A 12176-nucleotide genomic window follows, 5' to 3' on the forward strand; every position below is an offset into this window, starting at 1 on the left:
GGAATAATTACTATCTAGTGTTCAGGAACTGAAACAGACCACAAATTCCAAATTATAAATATTCCCGTGAGCTCCTGCAGTATGCATTTCTTTTAAAAATAATATCCTTTACTGTGGATGACAATCTACTTCTGTTATCTGTACATTTGCAAAACTGAGGGATCAAAATTACGGTTCAAATCAGAATTCACCAGCGTCTATTTTATGAAGTTTTAGTTATTGCAGTCGATTTCCATGTCCTTTCTAAAGCCAAACTTGACATGGAAGGAATAACCTTTCTATGACAATGCTGTACCTGCTTACCCTCAGTTCCATTACCCAGAATTCTCCAACAGCTGCTTGTACAGGAAGAGTAAATGGGATGTTTAGAGCACCCACAAAAATCAGCTACTGCATAGGTTTGGCAGGAGAACAGAGCTTGCTCTTAAATTTATAAGGAACGAGGGAATCCACATATGGAAGATACACGGATGAATGATGTGGCATAACATCCCAGCTGGGCCCTTCTGATGTGTGAAACCAGGAACTGTTGAATTAAGGGCTGTCTAGTAGTGCTCAGGGTTCTTTTGTAAGATACAGAGAAGAACGGTACAAAGCTACAAATCTGTGCACTCAAATGTTTTAAATGTTTTACTGTTTCATAGTTAAATTTTACTGTAATCCAGATTAAAATCCACTTCTAAATGAATTTTGCTAATTGCCGCTGCTCTTGTGTGAATATAAAGGCACACTTTTAAATCTTCCCCTTGTAGGAAGTGATTACAGCAGTTATAACTATTTTGGCATCCAAAAGATGTACAATACCCTGCTGTAGAAAGATACCTGGATTCTTGGACGTGTTTGCACTTTCTTTCAAAGGATTAATGCATCTTAGTGAAAGTGTGACTTCCTGAGTATTGTGTAAAGTGAAAAATATGTTTTTCATGCCAGATAAATCCAAAGATACATAAAAATCATTGTTCCGCATAAGCGACTAAATTCACTAATTAAGGCCCAATGCATATTTACATTGCATATTAAGGCCCAATGCATATTTACATACATCTTGCCTCTCACTCGGGCCATGCTTTTGGAGTCAGGGGGATTATTTGTATTAGAGTTAAGGACATACATAAGCTTTTGCAGCAGTGAGCTGAAAAGGTCTGAGTTTAAATACAAGCCTCTAAAAGTCACGGCTGTGCCCCACAGCATCCATCTGATTAGTCATGTTTGGACAGTGGAGCAAGAAGATATTTTGTCATCCTTTTTTTTCTAATTTGGATGATAAAAACATAATAATGAAGATAACAATAGTGACACGCAGTCCCTCAAGGAGTTGGTGATACCATTTTCTTCTGCATATTATTTTGGACATTGAGACTGATACAAATGTTTTTACTTTCTTGCCCCAGCATGATTATCAGATGTGAGTCTTGCATATCCCTTTGCCATCACAGCTCACCTCTGGCTCTCGTGGATGTAACTGTGTCCTCTGAGTGGTGAACCACAAACAGCTGAGGCCAAGAGCTCTTTCAGAGGTGAAGGATCTCCTCACATGCATATGATACAGACTCTGAGACAATTCTCTTCAATACAGTTGGAAGAGAAGTAGTTTCTTGACCTTTCAAATAAGCAAAGTTTGGTGCAGAAGTGGATTCAGAGAAAAGACTGGAGGAGCAAACAGCCCAGGCCAATGCATACCTTCTGTATGAAATAGGTACAACAGGAGCAGCAGCAGTGGCTTCCACCCTTTTCTGAAGAAACCAGCAGAAACAAAGCCAAATGGTTCAGTAGATCCTCTCAGAGGACATTGGCAGTGACAGCATGCCAGGCTGTGTGATCTGTGACAGATCTGGCCGGGATATCTCACACCCATAACAGCACTCGGGGTGTCAGCCAGTGAGCAGCCAATCTCTCGGGTCACATTGAGTGGAACCAGAACAACTTGTTGGGCTGGGGAGGTTGGGATCCACAGGAGGGCTTGCAGTCTCTTCTGTCTGTTTCGAAGTTTTGACATTGTAGCTTTGAGGGTTTGTTTTCAGCTGAGTGTGAGTGGACAGGGATGAGATGAACTTGTCTCATGATTGGGAAACAGCTGTCAGAGCTGGGTGCAGAGCAGGGGAGAGCATTCCACTGACTGCAGCTCACGGACATACTTGGCTTCAGAGCAATGAGGTGGCTCTTGCTTATGCCTCCAATAAGAGGCCTTTCCTGGGAAAGAAATACTGCTCAGCCATGGAGCCAAAGCATTTGAGTGTAACTGTGCCAGCGCTGGGACCTCGTGCTGCAGCAGTGCAGTGAAATGGAGTATAACACAACTGTCCTTCCACAGAAAAACAGCTCTCAGCAGCCAAGTGCTGTTTTACTGCTTTGTTCCTACCTGAGGGGTTTCTCCAAGCACTCCTCATGCACCCCTTCACACCTCTCACCTCCACAGAGGCCCTGGTGCAGACCCAGCCTAAGGCTTTAATGCTCCAGGGCTCCCTTCCTCAGAAATTGCAACAGCTCCTATTTTTCCCACAGAAGTAAAGGTCACAGTAGTGGGTGTGAGAATTTTGTAATGGGTGGACCTCAAAACTTCGTGTTTTATTTGGGTTAGTTCCCCCAAATTTCCGTGCTATTAGCCCAACCAATTCAGACTGGTTTGATCAGCAGAATTAAACATAATATAATAGGACTGGCTTATATGGTGGCACTTCTGAATCCAGACAATGTGACAGCACATGAGTACAAAGAGGTGAATAATGACAATTAACTGGTCTTCCTTGAACCTTCCCAGAAATACTCTGTTTTATTCTCAGCAAAGGTTCAGAACCACTCATGTTTTAATTGAACCACTTCACTCATCCCTAAATGAAAACAGTTGCAAACAGTGTCCAATGTACATAGCCCCGGGCACTGCACAACAATCAAATGAAAAGACTTTTCTTTGTCTTATTTATTTACTTGAAGCTAAAGAAAAATGCCAAAATTCTACCCTTGAATAAATCACCGCTTTTTACATGCTTTACCCCAGGCAAAAGTTCCAGTTTTTTCCTAACTTATGAGTTGTTTTTGTTTGTATTTGTGTTTGTATATTTTTTCTATCTTATTTGTTTACTTTTCCTGCTTCTTAAACTTGTCTCTTCTCTTTAGAAGTGGGGGAGTAGGAAAGAAATTGAGGTGAAACCACAACATGTTTTCATTTTCGTGTAACAAACAGAACTTTTTTCACAAGCTTCTTCAGGCACTAAATACCAAATATGGCTTGAGACAATAAATTATAACCTCCTTCAGAGAATGCAGAGCTGGGAAAAGAAGAAATACAAGTGTTTGCAACATGTTTCAAGAGAGATAGCTAATTGAGATTTCATTAACTCTACATTGTCTTATCTTTTATGTTTGTAAAAGATAATCATGGCATTACTTATTGTTTTGTTTCTCACTTTCAGTTTGACAAAGTCTTTACAAGTGTGGGTACATACCATTATTTCTGTTTTTCCAATGCATGTCCTATAAAGTTTGCAAAGTCCCCATGGAAGTTAAGGCTGGCATGTTCAAAAGATTAAGTGTCTCATGTTAGTCTCATTGATGGCTGCTTGGTGCGTAATCTGTGGTGTGACTTGTAAGCAAGTTGAGTCTTAAGTAGAGCAACAGGTAAGGTAATCAGCACTAGAGAAAACTCCTGGAGGGAAAGATGTAAAACTTCAGTCAGCACTCATTTCCAAGAGGGCTGAATTACCTACAACAGCATCATGCAGGAGGATTCCCTTTCATGTGTCACCACAGCGTGAAGAGGAGCAATTCCTTTATACTACAGGGGAAGCTTCTACAGGAATGAAATGATGTAAGGGGGCCTTAGTGTAAAGAGGCAGAGCTTTGGCTTTGTTCTGATTGATAAACTATTCTATATGTGCCTTTTGTCAGAAACTTATCTTTAGTCATCTTTAGTCAGGATTAACCATCATTTCATCCAGTCTCCCTGGAATTCTACAGCGGTACAGTCAAGTGAGCTGGATCCCAGTGTCCCCCTGTCCTGCCAGGACCCAGGCAGAGCCCAAGCAGACACATCAGAAGCAATTTAGTTTCTCCACCCTGGATTCTGTCACTGTGTCCTGGTTTCACCTTCTCTCACCCAAACTAGAATTCTTTCCTTCCTTGAGCATTCAGTGTAACATTCATTTCTTATCACCACATGAGCCTCACATACTTATGTGCTCAAACAAACTGTACAAAAATTAACTGGGCAGGTCCTATGAAGAGCCAAAGCACTTAATTATCTGTGTCCTGCTTTAACAGCCTCTACTGAAAAATGTAAATGTCATTGATAATGAGATGATAAATGAGATATGGAGCAATTCCTGTCTTTGAGCCTGTAGATCTTATAACTTCTCCTGCTGCTTCAGGAGTCAAAGGTAAACTCTGCATAGTGAGGTTCGTCCTTAGAAAACTGAACATTGAAAAAGAAATGCTTTGTTTATTAGATGAATTGGCTTTATCAAGGACTGCACTGATTATTTTAATTATGAATGGAAAAAACCCAGTCTGCTGACTTTGCAGCTCTGTGTATATAGATTAAGTATAAGGAATGTGGAGGAAGTCAGCTCAGATAATAGGTGAGCCCCTGTAAGCTTTGTGCTGTGAGCAGGTGTGTGTTTGTAACTTTTGGGATGTAATAAAACATTTATTGGTTTACAAAATTATATTGGGAAAACGTCCCTCTTGGGTAAAGACTGAGCCCATTTGAAGAGACCCTGAGGATGGACAGAGACAATGCAAAAAGTGACCTTATTACAAAAATGTGTCCAAACAAAAATGTGTCTCTGGAAGAGCCGGTTTGGGTTGAAGGGATAAGTACTTGAAATCTGGAAAAGCCAAGCTTGATTGAAGGAATAGGTACCTGAAACCCTACAATCTACACCAAGAGAAATCTCTTACATTCACGACATCATGACTCTACTTGTAGTGAAAAAACATACGTATTTGCTTAATGTGTGTGGTTTCCCAATCTTCTTATTACTTAATTGCTGTAAAATCAGAAGTGGCTTGGTTAGGAGTTTGGGATTTTTTTTTTTAATGAAAGAATCCCAGAATCACAGAGTATTTGTGGCTGGAAGGGACATCTGGAGGTCATCTAGTCCAACTCCCCAGCTCAGAGCAGGACCAAGGTAGATCAGTTTGCTCAGGATTGTGTCCAGTTGACTGTTTCTATGGCTGGAGACTCCCCAGGCACCTCCCAGGGCAAGCTGCTCCCATGCCAGAGCACCCTCACCCTTGGTCAGTCATTATGGAGTCCTTATTTGTATAAGAATCCATTGTAAAAATGCAACAGATTCCGACCCCTTACAGTTGATGGAAAAGGGGCTGGAAATGGAAACGTACCAACTCCTGGATGCAGGAAGGGCTTCTAAATTCTCAGAGTCTTTATCTTAGTACAGCAGCTCCCTCCCATCTCAGTACCATGCTTTGAATAACAGAGAATGTAAATGGGACACACAAATTTACATGGTAATCTGGCCCTTTGATCAAAGCTGAGGTTTATATTACCAGATACTTCTCATTCCTTAGCGATTATACACAGGAGGGTTCAAATAATAACAATATCATCATGAATTTAAAAATCTTCAAAGACTGGAATTTCAGAATTCAGATTAATATTTAGAATTTTATCTTCAGTGCTTGTTGTATTTGTGACACCAACTTGTGATGTGAAAAATGTCCAGGTTATTCCTGACTGCCACTGAGTTCATGAGTGATCTTGGATAAACTATTTCTGCCTTATGTTTCTCTTAACAGTCTTTGGCATATCCTTTCACCATTTATGTTCCTTATTTCTAGAGTCTGGTTTGGATACACAGGAAGATCAAAGAGAAAAATTTTGTAGACCTCATGTCTTTGTCACCCAATGAGATACTTCATCATTACCCACTGCCTTCTCTGTTTCTTAGGAGTTGTTCCATTATTTTATTTTATTTTTTGTACTACAGACTTATCTCCAGTGATACAAATTTCACATCAGTGTAGTAATATGTCCACAGACAGGAATTGTAGTGGAAAAAGGTTTTTTTTCCATGTAGGTTTTTCATACTGGTGTTGTTGAATACCATTTTCAAGCTCTTCTTACATTTCACTTTTGGAAGTTTCTGATCACTCTGGGCTCAGAGTTCCTTTGATGTGAAGGCCTAAGGAGATATAGAGGACATAAAAGAAGGGATTGCCATTCCAGCTCCTACCTTTTAATAGCAACTATGTCATGGAAACACAAAATGTCTGCCTCTGAAGTGGTTAAAAACGTGAACTGATTTTATATTTACATGAGACCTTTATAGATTAAACCACATGCCTGAAATGTGTCACAACCTCCCAACACCTTCTGGTGGCAGGTGCTGCTTCAAGATGAAAAGCTTAACCCTGTGTTAAGCCAGAAAGGTATCCAAGCAGAGCATTCCTGTGCTCTTGATGGGATAAACTACACGCTTCTCTGGAATATGTACTTCAAGAAGTTGAGGAGTGGGGTGTCAGGGTTGTTGCCAGACCAGTCATTCCACTCAGGTGCTTGTTAATGGGACGGGGAGTTGTTGAGGAAATGCACAAACTCATCCGTCCTTATCAGCAAAAGTGTCCAAAATAAGTCAACTGTCATCTCTGGGAGTGCTGCACACGCTGTACCCTGGGAGCGCAGTCACGGTGCACTGAGGTTGTTTGCTTTGCTTTTCTATCTTAGACACACTCTGCAGGTGTGTTCCACGTGGGAAGATAACAAAGGGCGGGGGCTTGGAGGGAGGGAATGTTTAAGAAGTAGGATGAGCAAAGTGCTGTGCTGGGAAGATTTAACTGAGCCCCGAGTACAGGGTAATTTTAAAAACCACGGCAAAGGCTTTCAGTGCAGCAGTGTTCAGTGTCTGTGAGCAGAAGTAATGCTGCAATAAAAATAAAAAGATGAAAAATAGTGCTAGAAAGCTGCATTTATGCAAAATTAAAGTCTAGTTCTAGACTAAATTCAAGAAAACTGCCTTAGCTCTCTACCAACTGCACGGAACACATCAGACATCCCAGCATGGTGGGGAGCAGGTCATGAGGTGACCAAGCACACCCCAAGTGATGAAGCTTCCACTTCCACTCTATACTGTGGATAACTGCATTTATGAGATCATTTTGGCTGGCGTGGATGAAACAGCAATGAAAATGCTATTGTACAATCCTGGGATGGAGGTTTCTGCCAGTTCATAAATGCATGCAATGGAAACAATGTTTCTGAATGAAATCAAAATGCTAAATGAACTGTTCAGTCATCTCAGTGTTTCCATTTGGAATGCTGAATAAAGAGTCCTATTTCTAATCCAAGACGGTTTTTATTAGCTCTCAGTGCATTTAGCACAAGCACAGACCAGTTCTGGAATCAGCCAGGGTACAACTTGAATAATAGGGAAGTTATTTTCTGCATAAACACTAGATTTATTAAGGCCTGTTTTTCTCTCATGAAAGACTAGTTGCAACTAGCTTGAGGAAACCATCAGAACAATTTATACATTCTCAGAATCTTTGAGAAAAGAAGGTGGGTTGGCATCACTGCACAAACACTGCTGCATTTAGACCTGTTACATCTTCCACGAATGCCATGAGATGCTGGTGCAATGGTTACCTGCTCCATAACTTCCTTCTTCAGAATTTATCTAAAATTGAGATCATACATATGCAAAGTCCAGCTGGATAATTCAAACTAAAGATGGACAAGTGACCACCTTTCAAAAATGAAGGTTGCTTTTAATTTATTTTCTATCTCATCGCTCCATTGGCTCACATCACCATCTGCTGCAGTTATGCTGTTTATCTTCCAGCCATTACCTTGCTGCTACTCCAGGGTTCTCCATACCAGCTGCTCCTGGTAAATGGTCCCACTCACTGGCAGGGTTCTGTTACACCCCATGACTCACCAGCACAGAGAGATGGAGACGTGAATGATGTATCCAACTCCCATTAATCTTCATGCTCTTCAATAAAAGCTCATTTTTCAGTTGATCTCTCTCTGAGGGCCTGTTTAATGTTTCACACAGTGCAGGAAAACTGCAACATAAGGTCTTACTGCAGTGCCAACATACACTGTGACCTTGTGCTTATGATAGAGCTTCGAGAGGGTAAACTTTGCTTTCTCCAGGAGGTTCATCAGCCTCCTGCAGTTGGCTTTCCTCATTGAATTTATGTTTCTTAAAGGTACATTAAATTCCACACAGTTTTCTGCTGTTCTGTGAGAAAAACTAATTTAAAAAAAATAATTTATATATCAACAAGTTTCTCCTGACTTTTTATTAGCTGAACCAAAACTATGAAATATTTGCATATATTTTTCCCAGCACTTGTGAATTAACTTGGTTTGGTCATTAAATGTCTTTCAGCTGGTTGGTTTATGCTTGTTTAATGAGGGTTCCTAAGAAGACTTTCTATGGAAGTTTATTATTAGTCTGGGTGCATTTCGAAATTGAATTTGAAGTTTATTCTCTCAGGACTGAGAGAGTTCGTGGTTAACTTTGTACGGGTAATCCCACTGACTGCCTCTTTTTATGGTGTATCAGATCTACTTAACTCTGGCCAGCTGCTGGATTTTGGAACAAGAATTCATTTTTATTGAGTTTCAAATACCTAATCAGTTTAGAAACCTTTGAATGTGTAGGCACATCTATGTGCCCCTGTATGTGGTCATCAGAGGGGCTTACATAAAGGGAAAATGCAGGAGAAATTACTGTGCTGTAAATCTACCATTAGCTAAATTTGAGTCTTTTTGAACTGTTAAGCTGAACTGGTGCCAGAGCAAATTGTGTTGCTGGAACTAAGTAAATGCATATTGCAAAGTAAATGAAAAGTGTGAGGAATGTTGCCTGTTTGTAACTGCATTAATTTAATACAACTGTAGGCAGTGCTCAGTGTCATGATTGAATGCAAAGAAAAACAAAATCGTGCCTGATGAAAACATCTGGGTTCAAGTTTTGATGCCAGTAAATTCTTCCCCCACTGGTAAAAAAGATTGTAAAACCACATACTTTTTGGGTTATGTGAGTCATAGGAATGTTCTACAGAATGCTCCAGCTCTTCTTCTGAATCCATAGCTCAGGGTCATTGGCTGGCAATGGCCCTGTTCTGGGACTGCATCAGAGAGGGGTCAAGGGGTCGTAGCCTCAGTTGTGCTGAGTTTGCAACTGGCAGGTGGGGAAGAATTAACCTCCATTTCAATTCCCTGGAACTCAGGATCCAGAACAGTCCCGGACGTAACTCGGAGTAGCTGGAGGTCTTTGCATAAGGATTGTATATTAATCAGTGTTTCTTTCCAGGAAGCTGGTTTATGCTTCATTTTACCTCTGCCTTCTTCTCTCTCTTCCGAGCCCTGGCAGTTGTGCCAGCAGGAGGGAGGGGAGCACAAAGATAGAAATAAGCAGCTGGGACTGGGTGGAGAATTCTGAAGGAGTGTTACTGCCAAAGGTCCAACCACGGGCTGAGCTGGGGCAATGGGCACAGAACATGGATGTACCCGATATTTTCTGACCCTAAACACAGTGAGGATGTGGTTTCATCAGACAAGCCTTTGGTAGCAGTTTTGGGTATTTGTCAGTCCCAGTGTCCCTGCACTGGGCAGTCACTTTATCACTCGTCCCATCACACATGCACATGATGCTGATTTTTCAATCAGATCAGAGAAAGTGATCCAGCTGAAATAAAATACCACAAACCTTCCTTTTTATAGCTGGATCTGTTGGTGACTCCTGTTCACTGCACTGTCAAAAGGATGTACTTGCATTCCCAGGCGTGGTATGGGGGACAATGAGTGGCCAAGGGCTGTTTGTGCACAGAGTGCAGCTTCACATTGACTGTGCTCAGCACTGCAGAGTGAATGAAGATATGGCTAAAATGTGTACAAGTGTGAGGTTCCACTGAAGACTCATATCTGAGATCAACTTACATTGTTACTGAAATGATGAATCCATTCCTTTTCTGTGGGCTCTGGTTTATACTGACATATATACCAAAGATAACCAAGAGAGACAAAACCATTGTAGCTCTATCTGGGGTACCTTTATCTGAGCTATGAGTACCCAAGTTTGGTAGAGGTTCAATCCCTGATTACTTCAGAGGGACGGTGGTGCATAAGCTCATATGATGAGGAAGGGAGTTTCATTTGAAAATAGAAATGTGAAGGGATATCCAGAGTATCCCACCGAGGAGATACAGAGTTACTGTCCTAAGTGTGCAGTGGTGGGACCAGGAACGGGAGGACTGGAATACTACAGGTGGGTTCAGCTTGCGTGTGTGACTCAGGTGTGGAAAGCCCAGAATTCAGAAGACAACTGCAGCAATATGTGGTGAAATGAAACCTGTGGCAGGGGGGAAAGCTGAACTCCATCTTAGCTGAGGTGCTCGTCACGGCATCGTAAATGACAAAGTTAATGAGCTGTACATGGCAGGACTAGTGAAGGTTCTTTCATTGAATTATGAGCAAAGGAGGAAGGATGGGATGGGGATGTACTTCTGAGATTTTATTCTGAAAATGTGAAAATGCGGGGTAGTCATCCTTGCCCAATATATTGCTTGCAGTTTTTTCCAGCAAAAACACCCAGTTTGTGAGCCCAGGGACAGTGGTTGTTAATTAAAATAAACTCCCACTGTAACCACTTATATTTAGCTGGCTTAGCCTTAGTCTCTGCTCAGGCCACAGTGCAATTGTCTTCAGTAGTCCCTCAGTCCAGTTTGCTCTGTCACTGGATCCAGCTTTTACAAGCAGGTGGAGTTGTGTCAGGATAACTGCAGCAATTTGGGCCAGCACAGCACGATTTTAGGTCACGTCTGTGTGAGGTGCTTGGACTTTACTCAGCATAATCAGGGCTGAGATCCTAATTCAAACAACCCTGAGGGTATGTCTACACTAACTCAGAGGCATGGATGTGACATGTACGGGCTTGGGTAAGCTGCTTTTAAACAATAGCAATGATGGAAAGACAGCATAAACTTTGCAGAAGATTGTCTAAGCATATTGGGAACTTGGTGCATGTGTGCAATGATGAGTTGTACTGAATTTCAGGCCTCTGCTGTCCCATTGCTGTCACTAACTATGGTTATAACGGTGCCTCTGCCTGCAGCACAGTTCTATAAAGCTGTTTAGTTGCCCTGTTATAGAAAATAGGCCATTGACTGGAAAAAACCCCAAATCATGTAAAGGCAACATGTCTTTGCTCTCTTGCTGATAGTGTGATCTGAGACTCAAAACCACAAGAAGCATTCACACAGTTTCCTGCTCACTAGAGAGTACATGTGTGACATCCTTTCAAGTCAGAAACTAGGTACAGGCTCTCATAATGACCTCAGTGGAGGAGCTACATATCAGGTGGGGTTTTTTTTAGTGCTGCTCTGGTTTGAAATTAGATCAAAGGAAGGAAGCACTTTGCTCTTTCTAGTGAAATGTTTATCTGCCATAAGAAGCATGTGGCTTTAAAACTGTTTCTCTTGCCTGTCTCAGATGCAAAGAGTAAACCCTGGATTTAGTTCAATCGATTTCTTAATTAAAGACAGTTTTATGGTCATCTTGCAATCTTGTCTATTCCAATTTCAGTTGTTTCAGTTCATAAATAAGAATTTTCCAGGGAGAGTTTCAGGAAGGAAAAGAGTTTCACAAAGTAAATGTAAAATGTCTGCTGGAGAACAACTGGCTCAGTAGTCCTGATAATGGACTGGACAGCTTTTGTATGTAGTTTATCAGTTCTAATCCAACAGGCAGTTATTGCCTAAATTATAATCCTAATTGAACATCTCTTTTGGAGCCTACAGGAATGAGACAGTTTGTCTCATTTCTCTTTCTGGAGGCCAAAGATGTCTGTATTATAAAATCAGCTTTCTTATTATTCCTGCTCTAGATTGAAAAAAATCTGAGAATTCAGAACAAACTTAGAAAAGAACTGAAGTGTCCAGAGGAGGAGTTCAAAGCAATGGATTTATTTCACATATCCCAGACCAGATCTGATTTTAGGGCCCCTCACTGTAAATATGAATCAATATTGGGATCTGAAGTCAGACATTCAGTGAACAATGAGAAACATATATAACAATGCAATTGAACAAATAAAACATTGAAAAAAATTACCAGGCATTTTATTAGATTTTTTTTACTTACAAAGTTCTAGAAATATTTCTCTAAAGTAGATATATTCAATTAACTCAAAGAAATCCAATAACTTGTT

At 40.9% G+C, this 12176-nt stretch overlaps 1 long non-coding RNA gene across 5 annotated transcripts in view; it reads left to right on the top strand.

Moving 5' to 3' along the window:
- The window catches only part of LOC113974310, a 122660-nt gene that overhangs the window by 12086 nt on the left and 98398 nt on the right, over positions 1-12176 (top strand). For 2 of the 5 annotated variants that reach the window (XR_003536520.1, XR_003536522.1), the window contains exon 4: positions 7797-7880. The exons of the other annotated variants lie outside the window; for them this stretch is intronic. This is a non-coding gene — a long non-coding RNA (uncharacterized LOC113974310). Of the gene's footprint in view, positions 1-7796; positions 7881-12176 lie in introns of those variants that run through there. 5 annotated transcript variants of the gene reach the window in all.

The sequence above is a fragment of the Neopelma chrysocephalum genome, unplaced genomic scaffold (assembly GCF_003984885.1).
Source record: "Neopelma chrysocephalum unplaced genomic scaffold, ASM398488v2 Primary Assembly neopelma1_119, whole genome shotgun sequence".
NCBI classification, from domain to species: domain Eukaryota; kingdom Metazoa; phylum Chordata; class Aves; order Passeriformes; family Pipridae; genus Neopelma; species Neopelma chrysocephalum.